Here is a 12,426-nt window from a genome sequence, read left to right as displayed (position 1 = left end):
CCCCATCCCTGGAAGTGTCAAAGGATAGGGCTTGGAGCAACATGAACTCGTGGAAGGGGGAGGAATGGGATGAGCTTTCAGGTCTCTTTCTATCCAAACCATTCCATAATTCCATGATTAGATGCTGGACATGGGTCCAAATCCCTCTGCCACAGAAAGGTGCAGAAGGATGATGGTTCAGGATGAAAACTGCATTTAATTCTTGGGAAAAGCAGCATGGAAACCCTATTTTTCACTGGGATCACTGGAGACACTGCTCTGAGATGGATGAAGCTTTTCCAAGTGCTGTGTCCTTCCAGCAGAATGGGTTTGATTTGCAGGTGACATGGGATGTGTGGGAAGAGGATTTGGCCTCTCAAGGCTGAAGCTCCTGCTGGGGCACCTGGTGAGCAGCGGGCCCAGGGGAGTCCCATGGAGGGGGATACTCTGGGAACCCCGATTTCACTGCCTGTGGTGCTGCTCCTGGGCATTTTTGGTGTTTGTAGGGAAGGATCCTCTGGCTCCAGCCTGGAGAAAGGAGGATCTGTCTCCAGTTCAGCATCTGCCCCTCATTCCTGCCCCTGCTGCCCTCCCTGCCCAGGGGAGAGGCTAAGCTGACTCAGGCAGATCCTGCCCTTCCTGATGTTCTCAGTGCTCCTCCTTGGCCAGGTATTTGGCTCAGTTTGGGATGGGCTGGTCCCCAAAATGGGGCTTTTCAGCCTTCCTGGCTGCACAGAAATCCTGCTGGAAAGGGACAGGGACAAAGGAAGGTGGGGATAAGGTGGAGAAGGGGATGAAGGGTTCAGTCCCATCCAGCTGAACTGCTGTGTCCTTCCTCTGCCATTCCCTGTGTGCTCACAGCCTGGTGTGTCTTGAATCCTGGTGTGGTTGGATGCAGAGTGATCCCAAGATCTCCCACTCTGGATGTGTCACTATGTGTGTTTTTTTGGGGGGCTAGGCTCAGGGAGATTGAAACCATCCCAGGGAGCCTTGAAGGTGCTTCAACCCCCTTGGACAAACCTGGGAAATCTGACCCTGCCCTGGACACTGGGGGTTATAGCCAGCACCTAAAACTCTCCTTCCATGATTATTGACTCAACACATGCAGGCAGAGTGGAATAATTTATCAAATCTCCCCAAGTAATTGGTATTTAGTAATGAGGAATAGTGGGAATAAGCTGCAAGGGATCTGAGTGAGGAGTCAGAGCAGGACTGATGGAGCTCTGGAGGGAATGGGAGGGTGAGCAGGAGCCAGGTAAGGGAGCTGCCCCTGGAATGGGAATTGCCCCTGGAGAGGGAGCTGTGTCAGGCTGGTCACGCATGTCTGGGAATGGCCAGTGCTGTGGCCATGTGTGGGACAGGGCAGAGCAGCTCCTGGTTTTACTGCTGGAGCCTCCCCGAGGTCAGCTCAGGTTTAAAGAAACAGAAGAAGGAGAAGATTTATTTTGTGAAATGTGTGGTTTGGTTTGGTTTGTTCAGCTTGGCCGCTGGCCCTGGGCTGGGCAGGCGTTTCCTGCTCTGCTGGGGACTGGGCTGGGCTTGGAGGTTCCAGTTTGGGACTCAGCACTGCCCAGTTTGGGTAGGGGGTTTGGTTGAGAGCCTCTTCCTTTGGGTCTGCTCTGTTCCCTCTCCCCTGGGAAGGAGCCAGGCTGGGGACATGGCCAGGCCATGCCAGGGTGGGACAGAGGGGCTGAGGGAGGTCCATGGCCCTCGAGGGACACTGCCCAGCCCCAGGTGGGCACAGAGGGGGAACACTGCTGGGACAGGGGTGGGGGACACTGCAGGGATGCTGCAAGGAGAGGAGGTGGGCACAGAGGGGACACTGTAGCCCTTCCTCCCCCTCTCCCCGGCCCCGTGCTGGGACTGGGCTGTGTGGGCCGGGAACAGAAGAATTCGATGCCAGACTGGGGGCTATTTGTGGACCCTGGATTGGTGGGTGGCTGGGGGGAGCTCTGCCACCTTCCCAGGCTCCTTTCCATCCCTGCTCCTTTTCTCACTTCATTATTCCCTCTCTTACCTTCACTTATTCCTTCTCCCCCCTCACTCCTCTCCCTTCTGGTGTCCCATTCCCACTCCCACCTCCTCTTTTCCTTGTTTTCTGCTGCTGCCTAGATCCATCCACATCTCTTCCCTGCTTTCTCCTGGAATCCCAAATCAGGCTCTTTTTGATTTCTGAGTGAAACACAGGAGAAGCTGAAACTCAGCCCCAAGCAGGCGTCACGGCCCAGGAATGTCTCGTGGGGCTGGGACAGCCAGCCAGGACCTGCCCACAGCAGCTTCACTCCCAGGAACATTTCCCACTCAGCTGAGCTTTGGCTCATGGAGTTTCCAGGAAATTTCAGGTGTTGAAAAAAACCCCTAAATAGGATTAAAGCCAAGGGTAGTGACATCACCCATTCCTGCTGGGATGCTGCTGGCTCTGCAGAGGGGTTGGGTGGTCGCGGCTGTGCCGTGGGGTGGGGAAGCAGCTCTGGGTGCTGGAAGTGCCCCAGCACTGTCTCCCTGATGGAATCAAACAATGGAGTCCTGGAATGGAATGAGTGGGAAGGGACATCAAAACCCATCCAGTGCCACCCCTGCTGTGGGAGCAGCTCTGCAGGTGGGGTCTCACCTGAACAGGGCAGAGGGGCAGAACCCCCCTTCCCTGCTGCCTACACTGGGGGTGCTGAGGATGTGAGGGGGCTCTGCTTCATCTCTCTTCTCATCTGAAATGGCCCCAAAGTCCAGGAATGGTCTTCCCGGGGAAGCTGTGGCTGCCCCATCCCTGGAAATGCCCAAGGCCAGGTTGGATGGGGCTTGGAGCAGCCTGGGATAGTGGGAGGTGTCCCTGCCCATGACATGGCGTGGCACTGGGTGAAGTTTAATGTCCCATCCAACCAAAACCATTCCATGAATCTCCAGCTCTGTCTGTTGTCTATCATCTCCACTCTGGGCTGTACTGGGAGCCTGGAGGTTCCCAGTTCCCTCTCCAACAACCAGTCCTGTTACTTTGGCAAATGGCTCGTCCTTTCCCAACGTCCTGCTAATAAAAAGAGCAGGAATGAGAGGCGCAGGGAGGATTTACAGCTTGGTGTTTCCCAATCCCCACTGAAGCAAATGACTTCATTCCCTTCAACAGCACCCAGATCTAGCTCTGATCCCGACGGGCTCTTGTGTCACTCTAATGAGGCTTTTGTTTGCTCTGAGTGTCACTCCCAGGCGCTGGAGCACAATGCAGAAGTTGCTGCTGTGGGTTCTGGGAGCCTCTGGCTCTTCCGGAGCTGCGGGAGGTTTAGGAGCCAGCTCCCTATTTTGCAACAGCTTCTGTGTGTTAAATACACTGGGATCAGGTTTTTTGGGGGATAAAAATAGGCCCGTGACATCTCCGTGACAGTTAGAGGAGGATGTTTGCATCTGGAATTGCAGAAACACCCTTTTGCCTCTGTTTGGGGATTTGTGGTCAGAGCAATCCCAGCCTGCAGCGGCTCCTCTCCCAAAATCTGTGTAGCAGCAGGACTTGAAGGGTGGGATATCTTTGTGTATGGTTTTTTTCCCAGTAAGGTTTTGGGCTCATCCACAAGTTGGGAGCAGAGGAAGGTGGGAGTGGGGATGGTGCCACTGTTGTAGGCAGGGACTGTGTGGGGACTGAGGGACAATTTTTTGTGGGCTCAGGGTGGCAGCTCCTCAGCTGGAGAGCCAGGGCCTTATGCCTGCAGTTTCCAGGGCCACATGCCCAAATCACCAGGAAAAAGTTCTGGTTTTTTCCCATTCTTTCCTGGTCACTTACGGTAATTGGATCCATCTCCCACTTTTCCCCTCTTATGCTACCAGAACCTTTCTGGTTGTGCAAAGCAGGTGTTTGGCCATGGCTAAACCTCACCACAGCATCCCTGGGGTGCCTTGTCCTGCTTCCTAAATCATGGAATTGTTGTGGTTGGAAAGACCTCCAAGATCAAGCTTGGACCCACAAACCTGCATCCCCAAGTGCCATCCACTCTCTTTCCACACTTCCCAGGATGGGGCCTCCAGCACTGCCCTGGGCAGCTGTGCCAGGGCTGGACAGCCTTTAGTGTGGAGAGATTTTCCCAAATCTCCAGTGCTGCTGTGCAGGGTGGAGAGGGGCCGAGCCCCAGCCCCGCTCCAGGACAGCGGAATTCCTGGAATTCCTGGAATTCCTGGAGAGGGGCACTCTCGGGGCTGGTGGATTCCTGGAGCTGTCGCCCATCCTGATGCATCTCAGAGGGAAATCTGGCACCGAGTCTGTGCCTCGGCAGTTTGGAGCTCGGGATGTAGGCTCAGGCCCAAGCCAACACCTGGAGGCAGAGGCAGGAATCTCCTGCTCCTCTGCTCTTGGCCCCGGGAGGCTGGGCTGACGTGGCCCATGGCTGTCCCCACGTGTGTGACGTGTGCCAGGGCCACCCCGTAATCCCTGTAAAATCAGAGACCAGGGCTGAGTCATCCCAAATTTTAACTCCTGGGCTCAGATTCTGAGGTGCCGAGTCACACCCAGAGCACTCCTGGAATTGGGAGCTCACGCTGCCTTGGAGGGGCTGTTTTGCCGTGTTTGTTGGGTGGCAGAAGCTCTTTCCTGCACTCCAGAGGAGCTCTGGAGCCCGCGGAGTGCAGGAAGGAAACATCCTCAGCATGGAATTATGGAGTGGTTCAGGTGGTAAGAACCCTCCAGTGCCATGGGCAGGGACACCTCCCACTATCCCAGGCTGCCCCAAGCCCCATCCAGCCTGGCCTTGGACACTTCCAGGGATAGGGCAGCCCCAGCTCCTCTGAGCATCATGGAGAACTGTTCTTTTTCCTGGCACTGTTTTTCCCTGTCTCCTATTCCTGCTCAGCCTTTCTCCTCCCGTGGGAGGTGGGAAGTGCCACAGGTGGAGCTCGAGGCTGGAGCTGGGTTTGGGATGCAGGTGGGTGTGGGGAGGAGGCCGTTGGGAACTGCGGCTGGAGGAGGATTCCAGGTGTGGCCCCTGCTCCATGGAATGCTGGACCTGCTCATCCCCACCCTCCCAGGGCGGCAGGGACGTCCTCGCCAGTGTGGGCGGGTCTAAGGCAATTATCCTTACAATTGTAATTGTAATTATCCTTGTCAGCGCTGAATGCATTGATTAGGAGGGGCCTGGGACAGACAGACGGGCCCCACCCTCTGCTCCATCAGCATCAGGGCTGGGCTCCAGCAGCTCCGAGGCTGCAATCCTGCCCTTTGCTCCCACTGTCCTTCCTGGTTCCAGGTGCCCAGAGCAGAGTGAAGGAGGGAATGGCACATTCCTTCTGGTAGCTTCTCCTTTCTCATCTCTGGGTTCAGTCTGGCCCTGGAGTAGCTCCTGCTGTTGAGATAAAATCCCTGAGTGGAGCAACAGGTGGGAAGGCCAAAATCCCAGATAAAGGAGCTTGGTTCTCCCCAGTTCTGTAGTTCCTGGAGGAGAACTGCCTGGAAGCCGGATTGGCCCCCTCGGAGGCAGGGATAACTCAGGGATTACAGCAGCTATAAAATCCTCATAAAATGTTCTTTGTTTGCGCTGCTCCCACCCCTCCAATGCAGCCAGTGACTCACAGGGAGGAGGTGTCGCTCCTTCCCCCAGCCCCTCTGCTCTCCTGCTCCTTCTCCTGCCCCGAAGTGGGCTCTGGGTTCTCAGCTTCCAGCTGTTTGGGAAGGAACTTCAACCTCCCATTGAGACCAGTCAGGTCTCTTAAATTCCTGAGGCAGCACATAGAAAACATCCGAGGTGAACAAACCCCTGGGCCATCCCTCATCCTTCTGGATATAGGGGTGGCACCCTTGGAATTCTGTTTGATCCTGTCCACCCTCTGGAGCAGGAGGACAGTTTGATGGAGTTTTTGCAAGATTCCAAGGAATTCAAGGAATTTTCAGAGCCACGTGTTAGTGACGTGTCCCTCGGTGTGTGTGGAGTGAGGGAGATGACAGCGGTTCTACCCCTGCTTCTCCCATGTCCTTCCTGCGGGAGTGTTTATCTCTGAGTTCCTTTTCCATGTTATTTTTCTCCCTTAGGAGCGTTTATTGGGCAACAAATCCATTTGTTTTTTTCCAAAGATCCTGGAATTCCCTCCTGGCAGCAGATGGTGAGGAGCAGCTCCATCCCCATGTCCTTCCTGGGTGAGGATGGCGCTGGATTCTGTGGGAGTTGTTGAAAGCCCAAGTCCTTTCCCACCATTCCCTTTGCCAAGGGCTGCACAAACGGAATTGGGACGGCTGCTGGTGGGAACTGAGTGTTTTGAGGGGAATGAGACCTTAATCCTTCCTGGATTCAGAAATGGGAGCCATTGGTGGAAAGTGGCTTTGACTCTGCCCAAGGAGAGGAAAGAGAGCTTTGATAAGAGCATTTTTTGGGATCATTCTGCTGCATCATCTCCTTCCTTGTTCCATTTCTTGCACAGTTCCCTCCAACCTGGGCACGACTCAAGCCCCACACACCTGCAATAATCCTGAGCTCTGTCATCCTGGGTTTATTCCAGCTCCTATGAACTGCTGTTCCCTCTGAGTGACCTCACAGTTTCCATCTGCTTGGGAAAGGCCACCTGAGTTTGGAGCTAATGGGAGCAGGGACATGGGAGAAGCTGCTCAGGCCATGTGGGATCCCAGGAGGGACAAGTCCAGCCAGGGAGTGATGGAGACATGGGACCAGCAGGGTGGTCCAGGAGCAGCCTCACCTTGGGAAGAAATACCTGGAGAAATACAGATGGAGAAAGGAGAATTTCCTAATGATTCTGTGTTTTGGGGGGAGATCAGCCTGGACTGTGTCACTTCAGGAAAGACACTGAGGGGCTGGAGTGAATCCAGACATGGGAACACAGCTGGGGAAGGGACTGGAGCACCAGGAAAGGGTCTGGAGAACTCCTGAGGGAGCTGGGGGGCTCATCCTGGAGAAAAGGAGGCTCAGGGGGGACCTTCTGGCTCTGCACAACCTCCTGACAGGAGGGGCAGCCAGGGCAGCGAGAGGCTCTGCTCCCAAGGAACAGGGACAGGATGAGAGGGAACAGCTTCAAGCTGGGGAGGGCTGTGCCAGGGGAGGGTCAGGTTGGACATCAGGAGAAATTTTGCCATGGGAAGGGTGGTCAGGCATGGAAGGGGCTGCCCAGGGACATGGTGGAGTCCCTTTCCATGAAGGTGTCCAAGGAAGGACTGGATGTGGCACTCAGTGCTCTGGGCTGGTGACAAGGCGGGGATTGTGCACAGCTCGGACTCGATGGTCTGGGAGGGCTTTTCCCACCTCAGGAGTCCTGGGATTCTGTGCTTGTAGCTCAGGGTGTCTGGACTCTGCTCTGTCCCTGGGAGGATTCTCAGTTTCCATCAGATCAGCCCCTGGAACCTGAGCAGACCAACAGACTCCAAAGTCAGATGGGATTTTGTGAGGAGAGAACAGGAGTTTTCCATCCTCTCCTGAGATGTGTCTTTTTCAGAAAAACTGAGCCCAGCACTCCCAGTAATGGCATTTTCACCCCAGCACTGAGAATTGAAGTTTCAATTTGTTTTTCCTTAAGGCTTGGGCTGTGGGAGGGACTCTCAACTTTCATGTCATATTATCCAAATGATTATCCATAATTATAACTGTATTTATCCATATTCCTTCAGGTTTTTTTGTAATCATAAGGTCTTGTAATTTGGGGGAGAGGGGAAAAAACAGCTTTAGGCCCCTGTCCAATGAGCTGGACAAGGGTAAAGTGCATAGCTGGGATACTGTGACACCTTCCCCATGTATCCAGGCACATTCCATGTCCCCGGGAAGGATCCCCAGGAAGGATCCTGGGCTGGGCTGGGTTTCCTAGTGTGTCCAGGAGCTTCTGCCAGTGGGCAGAGCAGTGTGCGTGGAAAAGCTCCACTGCAAACAGGGCAGGAGGAATGTGGGGCTCCATCCATGGGGGAAGGGCAGTCCCATTGCTGCACTGAGCACCTGGAAGGGGCTGGAGGGAGAGAATCCAGCAGGAGCAACTCCTTGGGGGATCCAAGTGGTTTGCAAGATCATTGAAAAACTTGAGATAGAAGGGACCCATGAGGATCATTGATTCCAACTCCTGACTCTGCACAGGACACCCCAAAATCCCCCCAGTCCCAAAATTCCAATTCTGAGAGTGTTGTCCAAACACTCCTGGAGCTCTGACAGCCTTGGGGCTGTGACCATATCCTGGGGAGCCTGGTCAGTGCCCCACCACCCTCTGGGTGAGGAACCTTTTCCCAGTATCCAACCTGACCCTCCCTGGCACAGGAAGACATCCTCTGTGGTGTTTTCATGACTATAGGAGTGGAATTAAGATTATTTTGATTATATAGGTGCCTATTTTCCTTCCTAAGTGACCCATTTATTTTAGGACAGGCTCTAGCGTGCACTGAACACACATTTGCATGATGGATTGTTTTATTGTGCTTTCAGAGGTTTCTTGGTGTCTGCAGCACTGGGCCCAGGGTCTGGAGAAGGATTCAGGTCCAGCTGTTTCCTGAGTCCTGCCCCAGGTCCTGGCAGTGCTGGTAACTGGTTTTGTGCTGTACTCAAACATTTAGGATTTTGGCTGATAGCCCTTTTGGGTTGCAGCAAACAGGACAAGTGTGGGCAACTGTGAGCTCCAGGAGCTGTTTCCCAGGGATGGATTTCATGGCCAGCAGCTTCCAGGAGTGGCCAAGAGCTGAGCCAAGAACTTCCCAGCCTCAGCAGGGTGGGCAGAGCCAGAGGAGAGGTGAAATGTGGCTCCTGGAGGGAATTAGGAGCTTGTGGGAAGCCTTGGGAACACAGAGCTGGATCTGTCACCTCAGGCAAGCTGAGACAGTGCCCCAGGCACCCCAAGGGGCCTCAAGACTTATAGAAAATATTGAATGATTTAGGAAAAAACTCATCCCTGTGAGGGTGGGGAGGCTCTGGAATGGATTTCCCAGAGCAGCTGTGGCTGCCCCATCCCTGGAAGTGTCCAAGGCCAGGTTGGATGGGGCTTGGAGCAGCCTGGGATAGTGGGAGGTGTCCCTGCCCATGGCAGGGGTGTCACTGGACGAGCTTTAAGGACCCACCCAAACCATTCCACGATGCCATGATCCCATGATTCTGTTACTACTGGTCCCTGGGATAATTCATATTTGGGTTTTGCTGTGTTGCAGCAGGAGGAATTCCTGGATGAGGAGTTCCTGGAAGCCTTGGAGCAGCTTGGGTGAGCCCAGACCTGGCAGAGCCCTGATTCCTGTCCTGGTGCAGGGCTGGAGAAGTGGGGAGGAAAAGGCACTTTTCATGTATAAATCTATGTGAAGTTGCAGCCTGAACAATTCACTGGCCTCTGCCAAAGGCACTGGAGCAGGAAGAGGCTGTGGGAGGGAATTCAGGTCCTCAGAAAAGGCACTTCATGGACTGTGAGGATTTCAGCACACTCAGTTTATGAGGTATAAGGCTCAGAGGGTGTGACTGGGATGGTGGGAAGTGTCCCTGTCCGAGCCACGGGATTGAACTGGATAAACCCTAAGGTCCCTTCCAGCCCAAACCATTCCATAATTCCTGTCAATGGGGGAATCCCACCAGGATCACAGGAATTGTTGCAGTGCTTGGGAAGTGGCAGGGGCAGAAAACAAAACCATGCACAATTAAAGGATATCCAATGGGACAGGAACAGGGCCCCAAGTGCTGGCAGGAGGGAGGCACCAACCTTTGGAACAGATGATCCCTGTGGATCAGCAGCTGTTGCCAGGCTGGAAAGGGCACTCCCTGTCGCCGAGCTCTGGGCTGGAGCTGCGTCATTCCATTGATCTTTATGGTCTGGTGACACAGGAAATGGGCCTGGAATCCATAAAATCCTGATAAATGGCCACCTCATCCCAGTAATCCGTGCACTAGACGGTGCTTCCAGATGTGGAACATCCTGAGCTGGATCTTGAGGATCTTCGAGACCAACTCTTGCCTGGTGATAACCAAGACCTGCCTTTCGGATCCAGGAGAACAAGTTCTCTCTGACCAGTCTCTACTCACAGGAGTTATGATGAGCTGGAAATTTTGATTAATGAGGCTGCTTTGATCCTGGAAGGGGGATCTGGGTTTGCAGTGTGGGGAGATCTTCAGGATCTTGGGAATCTTCAGGATCTGTTGTGTTCCCATTGACTTTGCGTAGGTTTAGCAGGAATAAGACCTTGGCAGTGCTATTGGACATCAGGAGAATTTCTCTGGACATCATGAAGAATTTTTCCATGGAAAGGATGGTCAGGCACTCCAGTGGCAGAGTCCCCATCCCTGGAGGTATCCAAGGAATGTGGCATTCAGGGCTCTGGTGGGGATTGGTCACAGCTTGGACTCCATGATCTGGGAGGGCATTTCCAACCTCAGAGATCCTGGGATTCTGACAGCCTCGAGTGCCCCATCCAGGAAGTTGCCATCACCCAGAGCCTCCTGCCTCCCCTGAACCTGGAGATTGATCCCAATATCCCATATCCATTCCCCAGCCATGAGCCCATGCAGACACTGCGAGGTGTGGGGACAATAGATGTCGGCCAGAGCCCTTTGGATCAGGAACCGCCAGCAGGGCCTGTGCAAACAGAACCTATGGACACTCCTGCTCCCAAAAGCTTTCCATCTGAACACAGAAATCCAGTCAGGCAGCAGGAGGGTTCCCCTGGGATAACACAGGAGGTGTGGAAATCCCACAAGAACACATTCCCAACACATAATTTCACTCACCTGCAAAGGTTTTCCTCTTTCGTGACCAATATCTTCCAAATCCAGTATTTGATTTTGTTAAATATTTTTTTTGGCACTTTCCAGCTGGAATTGTGAGCCCAGGTTGTTTTCCCAAGAATTCATGGAGGGCTTGGTCGTTTGTAGGGGTTTGGCTGCTCTGGGAGCGTCAGAGCCAATCCAAGGTGTACAGGGCCAGGGTGGATGTGACTCCCAGCATGGCAAGCAGGGAAATCATTTCCCCAAAAAGTCAAAAGTGAGCTCAGTGTCACCAAACCCCAATCCCTGAGGCCACTCACGAGGGCTGGGAAGAATTTACCAGTCGGAGCGGTTGTGGAACAATCCCGGGTTGCCATGGAACAACAACACAACAAAGCCTGGGACACCTCTGGTGGCCACGTCCTGCCCTGCCCCACCTGGCTTCAACCTGGGCTCAGACGGGGAATGTCCACCTGACGGGGGGGGGGAAGGGAGCAAAACTGTGAACAGCAAGCAGGGGATGAGGCTTCCTGATCCCATCTGGATTGCTCATGGTGTAGGGAGGGAGGGTTGGACTCCTGATCCCACCTGGATTGCTTGTGGTGCAGGAGGAGGGCTCACCCTCCCCCAAATCCAGGGCAAAGTCCAGCTCCCCAGTGCCGAATTGGGATTCCTGGAGCTGGGAGCAGCTTTGCCTTTGTGGCAAAAGGTTGGGATTCACCTGCCTGGGTTGCTCCTCCTGTGCCTCACGTGTTGTGTAAAAGTCCCTGTGTGCTGATCCAGGCTGGAATCCAACCTGGTAACAGCCAGAGCCGAGTGGGACTTGCGGCCTCACCGTCAATCCCACACTCAGCTTCCATCCCTGTTTGCTCAGGACATCCCAGAGCTGTTCCTGGAGCAGCCTGGCTGTGTGAGGCTGGACACTGCCACGTTTCCAGCTGTGGATGGATGGATGGATGGATGGATGGATGGATGGATGGATGGATGGATGGATGGATGGATGGATGGATGGATGGAGAGATCCCTGTCCTGTCCTCCAGCCCCAGAGAAGGTACAGGGTGTGTCTGTAACACTCCACTTCGTTTACACTCAGTGGATTATTTTTATAATCCCAGGATCAATTAGGCTGGAAAAGACCTCTGAGATCTGAATCCAACCTGTGATGGTGGGAGCCAAGCCAGGTGCAGGGCTGGCAGGAATCCTGCAGGAATCCTGCCCCATCTCTCCTTTCCTGGATTGAATTCCCCCTTTTCCCTCTTTAAAAAGAGAATTTCCCTGCAGCAGCCAGGCTTCTCCCCAGAGCAGGACAGGTGGATTTTGAGCAGGCTGAGTTTGCAGCCAGCCTTATCTCTCTGTCCTGGGGACAGAAAAGCTGAAGGGTGACGCTTTCAGGCCAGACCTTGAAATCTCCTGGGGAATTTACAACCTAAACAGTGAAGAGAGCTGAGGCTCTCTGGGACTATTTGGAAATGGTGAAAACCCTGAAACCCAGTTTTTTCTTCATAGAACCCCAAAATTCAAGCAGGGACTCAGAATGCTGAGCCAGGATTTTAATCCTCCTGGCTCCTTTTGAGTGTGGACTAAACGTTGGGTGGTATACAACCTTCCTAACCCACCCTGTGTTTTAGGATTGATTTGAGGGATTAGCAAGAGGGGGATGAAGCAAACATATCCCCCTGGGCAGGCAGGCTGTGGGTGCTGCTGGCAGGGCCCGGGCTGTGCCCTGGTTTATATTAAACAGGCAGGACCTGGCGCCGGGGCCCCTTTATCAGCTTTGGGCCGTGCCCAAGGGAGAACCCGCCTGCAGCACTTCCAAATCCATGTG

This window comes from Poecile atricapillus, chromosome 35 (genome assembly GCF_030490865.1).
Source record: "Poecile atricapillus isolate bPoeAtr1 chromosome 35, bPoeAtr1.hap1, whole genome shotgun sequence".
In the NCBI taxonomy this organism is placed as follows: domain Eukaryota; kingdom Metazoa; phylum Chordata; class Aves; order Passeriformes; family Paridae; genus Poecile; species Poecile atricapillus.
Note: the sequence above shows the minus strand (reverse complement) of the source record.